The sequence below is a fragment of the Aquarana catesbeiana genome, linkage group LG01, assembly GCF_042186555.1.
Source record: "Aquarana catesbeiana isolate 2022-GZ linkage group LG01, ASM4218655v1, whole genome shotgun sequence".
NCBI classification, from domain to species: domain Eukaryota; kingdom Metazoa; phylum Chordata; class Amphibia; order Anura; family Ranidae; genus Aquarana; species Aquarana catesbeiana.
Window position 1 is genome coordinate 826,053,795 of NC_133324.1, and position 13,682 is coordinate 826,067,476.

Here is a 13,682-nt window from a genome sequence, read left to right on the forward strand (position 1 = left end):
AGATGGTAATGGTGGCACTGCGGGTAATGGCTTTGTTTCCGAGCTGGCGTGACACGGCTGGAGGCCTAATACAGAAAAAGGCCCGCCGTGTGGAAGTGGAACTGAGTTATGTTGGGAAGTGCCGTCAAAGACCACCAGGGGGAGCAACTGATATTTTGGGGTTTTGTTATGGTTAAAAATGTTTTATATTTCGAATATTTGTGAATAAAATGGCTGCTGTGGCCAGTTATACTCCAGTTCAAGTGTGGTCTCGTTAATCGTAGGTAATGATAAGTGGGGCAGGTTTGGAGTATGATAATGGTGGCAGTCATATGAGGGTTGGACATCTTATCTACACTGGTCTAGACAAAGACAGAGGAACCAGTAAGACACAGGAAGGAGTTTACCAGCTGACCTTATTAGCACACCTTCACCCATCAATAAAGTTTTCCCAGCACCCCTGCCATTTCTCCATGCGTGTATTTGCCTGGCTTCCCCAAGGTCCCTTCAGATGGGCCCACACTGCATGCTAAACTCCCTGGGGCCACATGCAGCCCATGGGACACCCCAGATGTAGTGCAAGGGCCTGCTTGATTGGATACAGAGTGATTGGATTGATGGTGTGTCCTCCTATTATATAGTTTTTGTAAATCTAAAGGAGACTGTACAGCGATTGTACAATCAGATTGTATAGTGTATGGTCACATTTATACACCTAAAATGACCTAGCTTTCATTAATTGTTAACGGCACACCACTTTACCATATGCATCGTGCTTGTGCTGTCATTACATGTTAAAAGCTCCCCAAGTGTGGCAAACACACAGAGAACTGTGGTAACACACCATAATCCACGCCAAAAATAGTTCTGGAGCTTCTCTGGGGGGATTGTTGTCTGTAGGGCAGCACATTTAAGTGAACGCCTTATTTGAATTCTACCGGGACATTTGTCACTAAGATTTTTGCAAGAAGATATTTGAGTTTCTCCTGAGAGTTTCCTTTTCCGCCTCTTTCCTGCTACTTCCTAAAGTTTGTCTGTTCAATAAAGCATTGAAAACGTACTCCAGTGTTGGTGCGTGTGTCGTCCAGAAGTAAACTCAACGGAACCCTAGACCCAGTGCCGGTGAAACAGAGGGAAGCAAGCTGAAGGTAACAGACCTGCTTAAACCAGCAGCTCCACCGTGAGTTAATGCTACAGCTCTATACATATATAAAGGAGTATAAAGAGGACCTGTTATGGCTCTATACATGTGTATAGGAGTATAAAAGGACGTGTCATGGCTCAATACATATATGTAGGAATATAAAGAGGACCTGTCATGTCATGGCCCCATACATGTATGTAGGAGTATAAAGAGGACCGGTCATGGCTCAATACATATATGTAGGAATATAAAGAGGACCTGTCATGGCTCTATACATGTATGTTGGAGTATAAAAGGAACTGTCAGGGCTCTATACATGTGTATAGGAATATAAAAGAACGTGTCATGGCTCAATACATGTATGGAAATATAAAGAGGACCTGTCATGGTTATTTACATGTATATAGGAGAATAAATAGGACCTGACATGGCTCTATACATATATAAAGGAGTATAAAGAGGACCTGTCATGGCTCTATACATATATAAAGGAGTATAAAGAGGACCTGTCATGGCTCTATAAATGTATATAGGAGAATAAAGGGTACCGGTTATGGCTCTATACATGTATATAGGAGTATAAAGAGAACCTGTCATGGCTCTATACATCTATGTAGGAGTATAAAGAGGACCTGTCATGGCTCTATAAATGTATGTAGGAGTATAAAGATGACCTGTCATGGCTCTATACATGTATGTAGGAATATAAAGGGGATCAGTCATGGCTCTATACATGTATGTAGGAATATAAAGGGGATCAGTCATGGCTCTATACATGTATAAAGAGGACCTGTTATGGCTCTATACATGTGTATAGGAGTATAAAGGGGACCTGTCATGGCTCTATACATGTATATAGAAGTTTAAAGAGGACCTGTCATGGCTCTATACATGTATGTAGGAGTATAAAAGGACGTGTCATGGCTCAATACATATATGTAGGAATATAAAGAGGACCTGTCATGGCTCTATACATGTATGTAGGAGTATAAAGAGGACCGGTCATGCCTATATACATGTATGTAGGAGTATAAAAGGACGTGTAATGGCTCAATACATATATGTAGGAATATAAAGAGGACCTGTTATGGCTCTATACATGTATGTTGGAGTATAAAAGGACCTGTTAGGGCTCTATACATGTGTATAGGAGTATAAAAGAATGTGTCATGGCTCAATACATGTATGTAGGACTATAAAGAGGACCTGTCATGGTTATTTACATGTATATAGGAGAATAAAGAGGACCTGTCATGGCTCTATACATATATAAAGGAGTATAAAGAGGACCTGTTATGGCTCTATACATGTATATAGAAGTATAAAGAGGACCTATACATATATAAAGGAGTATAAAGAGGACCTGTCATGGCTCTATACGTGTATATAGGAGTATAAAGGGGACCTGTTATGGCTCTATACATGTATATAGAAGTATAAAGAGGACCTGTCATGGCTCTATAAATGTATATAGAATAAAGGTGACCGGTTATGGCTCTATACATGTATATAGGAGTATTAGGAGGACCTGTCATGGCTCTATACATGTATGTAGGAGTATAAAGAGGACCTGCTATGGCTCTATACATATATAAAAAGGACCGGTCATGGCACTATACGTGTATATAGGAGTATAAAGAGGACCTGTCATGGCTCTATACATGTATATAGGAGAATAAAGAGGACCTGTCATGGCTCTATATATGTATATAGGAGTATAAAAAGGACCTGAGAGAGAGCCAGAATGGGGATCTGTCAATGTAAACAGACAAATCCCCATTCTGACAGGGGAGGAGAGTGAGTGATTAGGTACAGAGATCTCTCTCCCCCTCCAGTCAGTCCCATCCCCCCCCCAGTATCAGGAACCATGAATCAGACCGAGACATAAGTATAGTTAAATCACACTTGTTTAATAATAAAAATAAAAAGGTAAACAGAGTAAGTGTGGTCAAAACAAGCCAGCATTCAGTAACCGGATTGGGTAGTCAGCCAAGCCAATGTCAGAGTGCCAGAGATGAACGTAGTAGTACAGCAAGCAGGATCAGGAGCCAGAAGGGACGTCAGCCGAGCAAGTCTTCAACAGGAAAGCAGGAGAAAGTCTCTGTGATGTTGACAAAGGCGAAGGCAGAGATCAAGTGAGCTGGATGGCTTTAAGTGGGCAGGACTGATGAGCAGAATCAACAGCTGGGTAACTGTGGAGAGAGATGTCGCATGACCACGCAGTTGTCAGTTAAATCGACGCAGTGGCGGATCGCAAAAAAGAGTGATTGAAGTGCATTAATTCTATTATTACATTGTTATTTAAAATAAAATAGTTCAACTCACCATAATGCAGAATCAGTGGGGGCCCCAAGCGTGTCGCTTGCCAACGTTACCTATCTTTAGATGCGGATTGTCACTTGCCGCGTCACCTGCCACCAGATTCGGATTGTCACTTGCTACACGTTGCGGATTGTCACTTGCCACATCGTCACTTGCCCCACATTGCAGATTGTCACTTGCCACTACATCACCTGCCACACATTGCGGATTGTCACTTGCCACTACATCATCTGCTACACATTGCAGATTATCACTTGCCACTACATCACCTGCCACACATTGTGGATTGTCACTTGCCACAACGTCACCTGCCACAGATTGCGGATTATCAATTGCCACGATGCCACCTGCTACACATTGCGGATTGTCACTTGTCACAACGTCACCTGCCACACGTAGCGGATTGTCACTTGCCACGACATCACCTGCCACACGTTGCGGATTGTCACCTGCCACGACATCACCTGCCACACGTAGTGCATTGTCACTTGCCACAACGTCACCTGCCACACGTAGCGGATTGTCACTTGCCACGTCACCTGCCACACATTGCGGCAGGTGACACTACAGGAAGTGAAAGCTGAGGAAGTGATGGAATCTGAAAATCTTTTCAAAAATACAAATACACTGACAAGATTTTAAACCTCCTGTGGATGAGGTAAGTGAGAAAAAAGAACATTGGGATGGCTGGGCTAGAAATGGCATTGGTAAACACTTCTATTTATTATGAAAAGTGAAATTCTGCCCAAAAAGGTGAACTTATCCTTTAAGCTGCTTGTATCGGCAACACACTAGAAAATCAAGCTGCTACTCTACATGTCAGGCCACAGGCATCCAGGGCCACTGCACTCTGCAAGGCACTCTGTGATTGGTGAGGGGAGAGGAGACTGTGACATTCATTATCTCCTTCTCCAAACACAGAGCACCTTTCATTTGCTGTAAAAAGATGCAAGACTTTAGTCAATGGAGGAGTTGGAGTGTGAGTGACCCACTGTGACATGAAAAAAAACTTTAAACTCTCTCTGGGCTATTGGCACATAGTAGTAAAGAGGAGGGGGGACTTCCTAATCCAACTCTTTGATGTCTCTGTTGTGTAGGTGTTACAACACTGTGTCATATCAGACACTTCGGAAGTGCTTATTGTGGATCAATGCAGTTTAATAACTGCATCAAGATAATTTTGAGCAATACAGTGGAAAATATATTAATTTTATAGCGTAACGTGTACTATTATTAGGCGATTTATAATGTGAACTAATTCAAGGTCAATCATGGCGATGACTTAGTGACTTGCACAACCTTATATCCTGGAGATATTGCGCCAGAATATTTTGAATTCCTAATCTTGTAAATATCTGATTGATTAAAAATAGAAAATTTCAGATTTCTAGTCATTGTCATACAGATGCCAATAGAAAAACAGATTTCTGATAAATTCAAAAGAAAGATCAATCTCCCAAGCTCTGTGGAACAGTTGCACACCTGAAACTAGCTGTCAGGGAAATGGCCATAGGAGAACTGGCACTAGTGCCAGTACTGGTAATGGACACTTCCAGCTCATTGCCATACTCACTGGCGCAAGAAGTATGGGCAGGCGTACGCAGGTTCACTAATTGACGAACGCGCGTGTGCAATAGGAACACAATGTGACAGATGCAGCCACTTACTGTCCTATAAAAGACTGCTGCTAAGCCCATCACATTGCTGGATTGTCGTCAGCCTTCTCGTGTTCCTGAGCCTCTGTATTTCCTGCTTGCTCCTGATCTGTCTAATCTGCTCTCCTGGTTTGACCCCCTGGCTTGCTTTACCGACTTCGCTTCTGTCTCCAGGGTTTGATCCCAGGTTGCATAATGGGCTTTGCTACCATTACCTGTCCCTGGCTTGCCTTCCTGTATTTGACCTTGGCTTGACCCTGTTCCTGCTACCTGCCTCTTCTTCCTGTCAGATCCACAGTGTTTGACCCCTGGCCTGGCTTTTACTACCATCTTCTGCACACACCATTGCCAAGTGTACTGAGGATCCCTAGAGATTTTGGCCCAGCTGTGTGTCCTACATCATCCAATATACTTCAGGTGACCACCGGCTCTACTCTCCTGTACCCATCTGGCAATCTGTGCTTCTTTGGGCACTACACCTTCTGTACCATCTTCAGGGGTGCACTGCATTGGAGCCCTCTGTGCACTTTAGCCTCCAACCAGGTACGTGACACTAGCGGTAATACACTGTATGAACTATTTATACATAACCTCTTCAGGTCCTATAGTACCTTCTAATGTTAAAGAATTAGCCCAACCAAATTAATATTTGGGAGGGTACCAGTGGGCGTACATGTTCTCCTGTCCTTTCCATAGCATTGTTCCTAATGAAAAGTAAATACAAATATAATGTCTGAGATACATACTGTAGGTAGAGCCAGGGACAAAAGCACCATAAGACATTAGTTGTTGATAAAGCCCTCCAGCATCTACTTCAATGTGAACGATTAGTTATAAGGGGGGACTGACTCTTAAAGGAAAAGTAACGTGCAAGTATATATTTTGAGATTCTTTTGAGGTGTTTTATCTATTTATGTGCTTGTGCTTTTATTATGCAGTCCTTGTATTTTAAGATAGAGATTAGTAAATTAGTCACTAAGGCCTCGTTCACACTTTACGCATGGTAATACGCATTGCCAGGGCCATCTTTATTATTGATTGGACCCTGGGCAAACATTTTTCTTGGGCCCTCCCAAATTCACTTGTCAACTATTTTCGGGCAGTGTGGGCTCAAAGGGCAGCTGCTTTGGGCACCACAACAATGACTGGGCCCAGGGCAGCTGCCCCTTTTGCTCTGTGTTAAAGACGGCCCTGTGCATTACACACGTCAGTGCATTGTGGGACCATTAATTCTGCATGGTATCCCAACACACCTTCTCAGTGCATTTGCGCAGAGTAGGAGGATTGATGAAAAGGCTGCATGCATCTTTTTTGGTGTGTTTCAGTGCAATGAACTTCAAAACTGTGCACCCTAACACAGAACAACAGTGTGAACCGAGCCTTAAGGCTAGGATGATTAGCCATGACTCTGCTGGGTTTATTTACTAAAACTGGAGAGTGCAAAAGCTGGTGCAGCTGTGCATGGCAGCCAATCAGGTTCTAACCTCAGCTTGTTCAAATAAGCTTTGACCAAAAAACCTAGAATTCTACGCAGAACTGTAACAGATTTTTCACTCTCCAGCTATAGTATATCAACCCCTATGCATAGTTTAGTTCAAAGTGACCCTATGGGAAATATTTATAAAGCGGTGATTATGACATTAACCAAGCATTTAAAGTTTAAAAAATATATAATTGTAATAAGGTTATTATAATATGTAATAAAACAAGGTTAAAATCAATACAATATTAGAGGTGTCTTGTAACACTGAAAAATACCCATGTACAATTGTCCAAGTAACTGTTAACAGACCAGTACAGATATAGATATACAGTATTGGTCAGTGTAATTAACTATGGTTTGTACATTTTATAATGTTAATAACAGTTTAGCATTTTGTGGAAAGTAAAAACATTACAGATAGTGGTGCTAATTACAAAATGGGATACTAGAGCCCCCTGCTGTTCAAACAGTGTAAGCTAAACAAACACAAAATATGTGAAGAGCCAAAACTTTTTCTTCTAGTTTTGGACACAGTAAAGAGGGGTTAGAACCTTTGTTAGGTTTTATTGCTGTCTGTCTCCCCATTGAGGAGACTTCTTCCTACTTCCCAGCCACATTCAGGGCATTGTCGTTAGCTGAACTTTCTGTTTCGCTAGAGTGCATTCTCCATATGTTCTTTCAGAAGCAAACTAAAGGCAATATTAATACTACCTAAAATAATTTTAAAAAGCAAAAACCATAACAATACAAAGTTCAGAATACCCAATTAAATTTTGATCTAATGCTACTACTTAAGCACAATTTCTGTCACATCTCTGTTTCACCGTCTTAAATCCAGCATATGTGTTTGTTTATTTCATATGTTAGATATGGACTGACTTGTTAGGTTAAAGTACATAGTAATAGCAATAGTACATCAAACACATTACACTGTTCTTAATAGTGCCATAATTTAAATTAAACTGCTTCATTATTTACTACAGATTAGTAATATGTGTTCTATTTCTGGCAGCAACCCCCTCCAACCATCTGAAGGTTTGTTAAGAACTGGAAGGAAGTAGGGAGAATATTATTCACACTGGGGCTTCAAAGATAAGCAGAACCCCCACCAACCTACAAAAATAAAAGAAATAATAGACTTGTAGGTCCTCTTACACATTCTTATATTTCTTTTATGGGCAGCTAGTTTGGTTTTGTCAGTGTTCATCATGCTTTACTGTCATAAAAAAAAAGCAGGTGAAGTGCACGTCTCATTATGTAGGATGCAGGTAACTGTCACACAAGTCCAAATCTTTATGGACCTTGCTTTGTGCACTGGTCCAAATCATTTGGTGAAGGGGGGATTATGGTGTCTGGTTTATTTTCAGGGGTTGGGGTTGGCCCCTTAGTTCCAGTGAAGGGAACTCTTAAGGCATCAGTATACCAAGACATTTTGGGCTATTTCCTTGTCAAAAGAAGTTTATTGAGTATACAATGTTATAAAGATACATAAAGTAAGTTTACAAGGATCTATAAAGTAAGCTCATTGTTTTACAGTAGGGTTAAATATCATGAAATTTCAAATATTAAACATTGGGTTCACGTAAACCTAAATTAAAGATATATATCATTTCCTTAGTTACTTTTGTAGGTATTTAAATGATTTATACCTACTATACATATTGTTTACAAGTAGAGTGTATATAGGTCAAATAAATTCTGATAATGAGCTTTAATCGTAAGGTGGAGAAAAGGAAAGAGAAAGAAGAAAAAGGGTTGAAAGGTAGAGGTATGGTCCAAAAGGTTGTCCCGCTCGTCAGTTTATTATTCTTTTTAGTTCTCTTTGAAGCCTTAGATTGGGTGTCTCTGTAAGTCATTTAATCTGTTACCATGGCAACAGGACAGAGTCATTGAAGTTTGACAGGAACTGTTGTTTTATCCAAGGATGCCAAAGTTTTTCAAATTTTGGAATTTGGTTTTGATCGATGGCTACCATCTTAGCATGGGACATTGTATTATTCATTCTGTGAATTGTTTCTGCTAGTACCAATGTAGGAGATTTCCATGCCTTGGCCACTGTTTGTTTTGCAGCCGTTATTAGTTGGATCATAAGTTTGAATTGAGAGAGTGTTAACCATTCCGGTTTTAGATTAAGTAAAGTTAAATATGGATCTGGTTGTATTATTTTTTTAAATATTTTAGATGCAATCACGAAGACTTCCTTCCAGAAGGTTTGGATTACTGGGCACGTCCACCATATGTGTAAATATGTGCCTATTTCTGGGCATCCTCGAAAACAAAGAGCTGAGGTATTAGGTGAATATTTTGCCACTCTAGCGGGTACAAGGTACCAGCGAGTTAGGACTTTATAATTTGTCTCCAGTGCTAAGATGTTGGGTGAAGATGACTTAGATGTGAGCCATATGTTAGACCAGTCCGTGTCTTCTAAAGTTCGTCCCAGGTCCTCCTCCCACCTCTGAACGTAAGAGGGTCTATTAAGATTTGCTACTCCATATAATTGATTATAAAGTGATGAAATTGTACCTTTAGCAAATGGATCTTTTGTACAGATTGATTCAAAAATGGATAATTGGGATAATGGTGTATCCCCCTTTAGGAATGGTGTATAGAAATTTTTGATTTGGAGATATCTAAATATCTCAGAGTTTGGTGATCATATTTTTCTCTAAGCGATGGGAATGAAAGGAATGATTTAGATGCTATGAAGTCATTTAGTGTCTGAATGCCTGATGTTGTCCAAGCTTTAAAAGAATTTGGGTAGATCCATGCCGGATAAAAGGCCGGATTTCTGATAAAAGAAAGGAGAGGATTGTGTGGAGATTGTAACTGATATTTAGTTTTTAGTTTATCCCAGAGAGATAAGAAGTGTTTAGTTATGGGATTATGAATTTTAAAGCAGTCTTTAGGATCAAGCCATAATAAATTTGATATTAATAGAGGGTCATTTTCTGAAGCCTCTATAAATACCCATAATGGGATTTCCTGTTTTGCATGGTATTTGGACAGACTGGCCAAATGTGCTGCTCTGTAGTAGTTAGTAAAATTAGGGTATCCCAGGCCTCCTTTATTTTTGGGAAGATGTAGTGTGTGTATAGGTATACGTGGTTTAGAAGAGCCCCATATAAATGAAGTTGCTCTTTTTTGTACTATTCTCAAAAAATAGGAAGGAATTGGAATAGGGAGGACTCTGAATAGATAAAGCAATTTGGGTAGAATAGTCATTTTGATTGCATTAATCTTCCCTATCCAGGATAAAGGAAGTTGCGACCATTGTTTTATTAGATTTGTGATCTGTCTTAATACAGGAGGATAATTGGTTGAGAATAAGTCAGAATGAGATGCTGTTAAATGAATTCCAAGATATGGGATTGATTTTTCTGCCCATGTGAATGGGAGTGCAGCCCTAGCCGGGATCAATTCCATGTTTGTGAGTGAAATATTAAGCACTAGGCATTTCTTAGGATTAATCATAAGGCCGGATAGGGCTGCAAATCCATCAAGAGCTGGTATTAAGTTAGGACCAGAGACCTGTGGTGATGATAGAAAAAGTAATATATCGTCTGCAAATATACATAATTTGTGTGTAATACCTCCTACTTCAATGCCAGTTATAGTTTGGTTTGTTCTGATGTATTGGGCCATGGGTTCGAGTATAAGGGCAAATAATAAGGGAGATAATGGGCAACCCTGTCGGGTACCTCTTTCGATATTAAAGGCTTCAGATTTGTATCCAGCATATTTTATATAGGCTTTGGGTTTATTATATAATGCTTTGAACCATGTTAAAAAGTGGGGTCCAAAACCCCATTTTTGTAATGAATATTGCATATATTGCCAGGATACTGTGTCAAATGCCCTCTTAATATCGAGAGATAGAAAACATAAAGGGATTTTCCGTTTTTTAGCAATATGTGCCAATAACACTGCCCTGCGTATATTATCGCCTGCCTGTCTATTTGGCATGAAGCCTACTTGATCTCTATGTATTAATTTTCCTATAATGCTATTGAGGCGTTTTGCTATTATTTTTGCTAATAATTTAATATCAAGGTTTAACAGAGAGATAGGCCGATAATTCACACAGGAAGTATCATCAGAAAGGGGTTTTGGGATCATACAAACAATTGCCATTAGTGTTTTTTATAGAGAACCATCTCTTAGTATAATAAATGAAGAGATATCAGGAATTAGGATGTCAGTCCATTGAATCTTCTTGGTCCATGGATGACGTGGCATAACGGCCTCTTTTGTGAGAATGATGATTCCCATTTTGTTCTGGAATTTTCTGGGTGCTGCCTGAAGGTGAAGATGATGCCATTCTTCTGCGTGTGGAAGTGTTGCTGCTTGTGGGTTCTGTCAGATTTAATTTTAAGAGGGTTTGTTGTAGTTCATCTGCTGATCTGCTTCTGTAAATTGTACCTTGGTGGTTAAATCTGACTGAAAAGGGGAAGCCCCATTGATACATAATGTTGTGGCGTTGCAGTTCCATTAGTTGGGGTTTCATGGATCGTCTTTTAGTAATAGTAAGTTGGGATAGGTCAGCAAAAATTTGATAATTGTGTCCTTGAAAATTAAGTTCCTTTTTTTTTTTGCAGCAATTAGTATTTGTTCTTTCGTTCTGTAATAATGAAATTTTGTGATTATATCACGTGGGGGTCCATCTTTCTTTTTGGCTGTGAGGGCTCTGTGTACTCTGTCCAGTTCTAAACGTTCAATAGGGATATCTGGCTTTAGTTCTTGTAATAGAGCAGTAATAGTAGATTGCAGGTCTGTCACAGTTTCAGGTATTCCTCTTATGCGCAAGTTTGAACGTCTGGCTCTATTTTCGTAATCTTCGAGCTTAGTTTGAAGTATTAAATTTTCTTTTTTTAATTGTTCCAATTCTGTTATATTTTCTTGGGTTGTAATTTCAATTTCATCCATTTTTATTTCTAAGGCTGCGGTGCGGTTTCCCAGCTCTCTTATTTCTTTGGTTAGGCTTTTTGTTATTTGGTCTGAGGTTTGTTTTAAAGCCTTATGAAGCATCTTTTCAAATTGTAATAATATTACTGGGGATACCGAGGAGGCTTGTGGAGAAGTTTGTGAGAGGATTTGTTCTGTATCTGACTCAAATGGAGAGTCTTGCTGTGACATTTTCTGTCTGTGAGAGCGCCCTGATGCTGTATCTTGTGAGGTGACTGGAGCTGCTTCAGCTGCAGTGAGTGCCTGTGAGCTCTTTGTGAGGTGATTTTTATTTCTGCCACGGTTTCCTCCCAGTACCATATTTCCTTCCCAAACTTTCACAGTTTGTTCCCTGGGGCAAAAAGGTTCAAATGGATACCTTTTGAGCCTGCAGGCTCCGCTTTGTCCTTCTCTTCTCTCCTCAGCGGTGTGGAGCTCTAACAATGCATGTCTGCTCCGCTAGGCTCCGCCTCCTGCCCCCCTCCCATTTTGGGCTATTTCATGCCCCCAACTTTGTGGGAACAGTTTGGGGATGGCACCTTCCTGTTCCAACATGACTGCGCACCAGTGTACAAAGCAAGGACCATAAAGACATGGGTGAGCGAGTTTAGGGTAGAGAAACTTGACTGGCCTGCACAAAGTCCTGACCTCAACCCGATAGAACACCTTTGGAATGAATTAGAGTGGAGACTGCCAGCCAGGACTTCTTGTACACATCAGTGCCTGACCTCACAAATGCGTTTCTGGAAGAATGGTCAAACATTCCCATAGACACACTCCTAAACCTTGTGGACAGTTTTCCCAGAAGAGTTGAAGCTGTTATAGCTGCAAAGGGAGGGCCAACTCAATATTGAACCCTACGGACTAAGACTGGGATGTCATTAACGTTCATGTGCATGTAAAGGCAGGTGTCCCAATACTTTTTATAATGTAGTTTGTAGATATATATATATATATATATATATATATATATATATATATATATATACAGTATATTTGTCTGGTTGAAAAAAGACACAAGTTCATCCAGTTCAACCAATAGAAGGGAAAGTATATACAGTAAAACCTTGGTTTGCAAGCATAATTCATTCCAGAAACATGCTTGTAATCCAAAGCACTTGTATATCAAAGCATTTTTTTACAGGGTATAAAAGAGAAGAGGGGCACCTCTAAGTGTAGCAATAAGTTGCAAAATTTTGTACCTTCATTAAAGTGGAGTTCCACCCTAAAGTGGAACTTCCGCTCATCGGATTCCTCCCCCCCTCCGGTGTCACATTTGGCACCTTTCAGGGGGGAGGGGGGTGCAGATACCTGTATAATACAGGTATCTGCACCCACTTCCGGGTATAGCTAGCTGCAGGCTCCCCGCCCACCCCCGTTGTGTTGTGGGAAATACACAGTTCCCACAACACAACGGGGTCCAGTGTAGACTCGCAGCGCAACTCGCGCATGCGCAGTAGGGAACCGGGCAGTGAAGCCGCAACGCTTCACTTCCTGATTCCCTCAGTGAGAATGGCGGCGGCAGCACCCAAGGATCGAGGGACGGTTCGGTCCCGGGTGCCGACATCGCTGGACCCCGGGACAGGTAAGTGTCCTTATTTTAAAAGTCAGCAGCTGCAGTATTTGCAGCTGCTGACATCTAAAAAATTTTTTTTTTCGCAAAACTCCGCTTTAAATGTAATCATATTGCTACACTTAGAGGCTCCTCTCTTCTTTTTTATACTCAGTGGTGACATGATGCTACTTGTATATCAAGACATCGCTTGTATATCAAGGCAAAATTTATTAAAACATTTTGCTTGTCTTGCAAAACGCTCTCAAACCAAATTACTCTCAAACCAAGGTTTTACTGTATGTGTGTGTCTTTTTTGTACCTACTTTACTGAGTAGGGATGATGAGTTACTTTGTAATCTTTTTTTAAAATTTTTATTTAAACGGTTTCCACAGCAAATAGTATATAAAAATGCTTTGTAATCTTTGTAAAGGCATTTAAATCAGCAGATTAATATGACAATATTTAAACATTCATTTGTGCATTTTAGGTTTTAACCATTTTTTAATCCTTTTCATATTATAAAGCATTGTATTGCTGAAATGTTCACTGGATTTAAAAAATATACTTTATCTAATTATATGAACAATTTAAGAAGGAACATT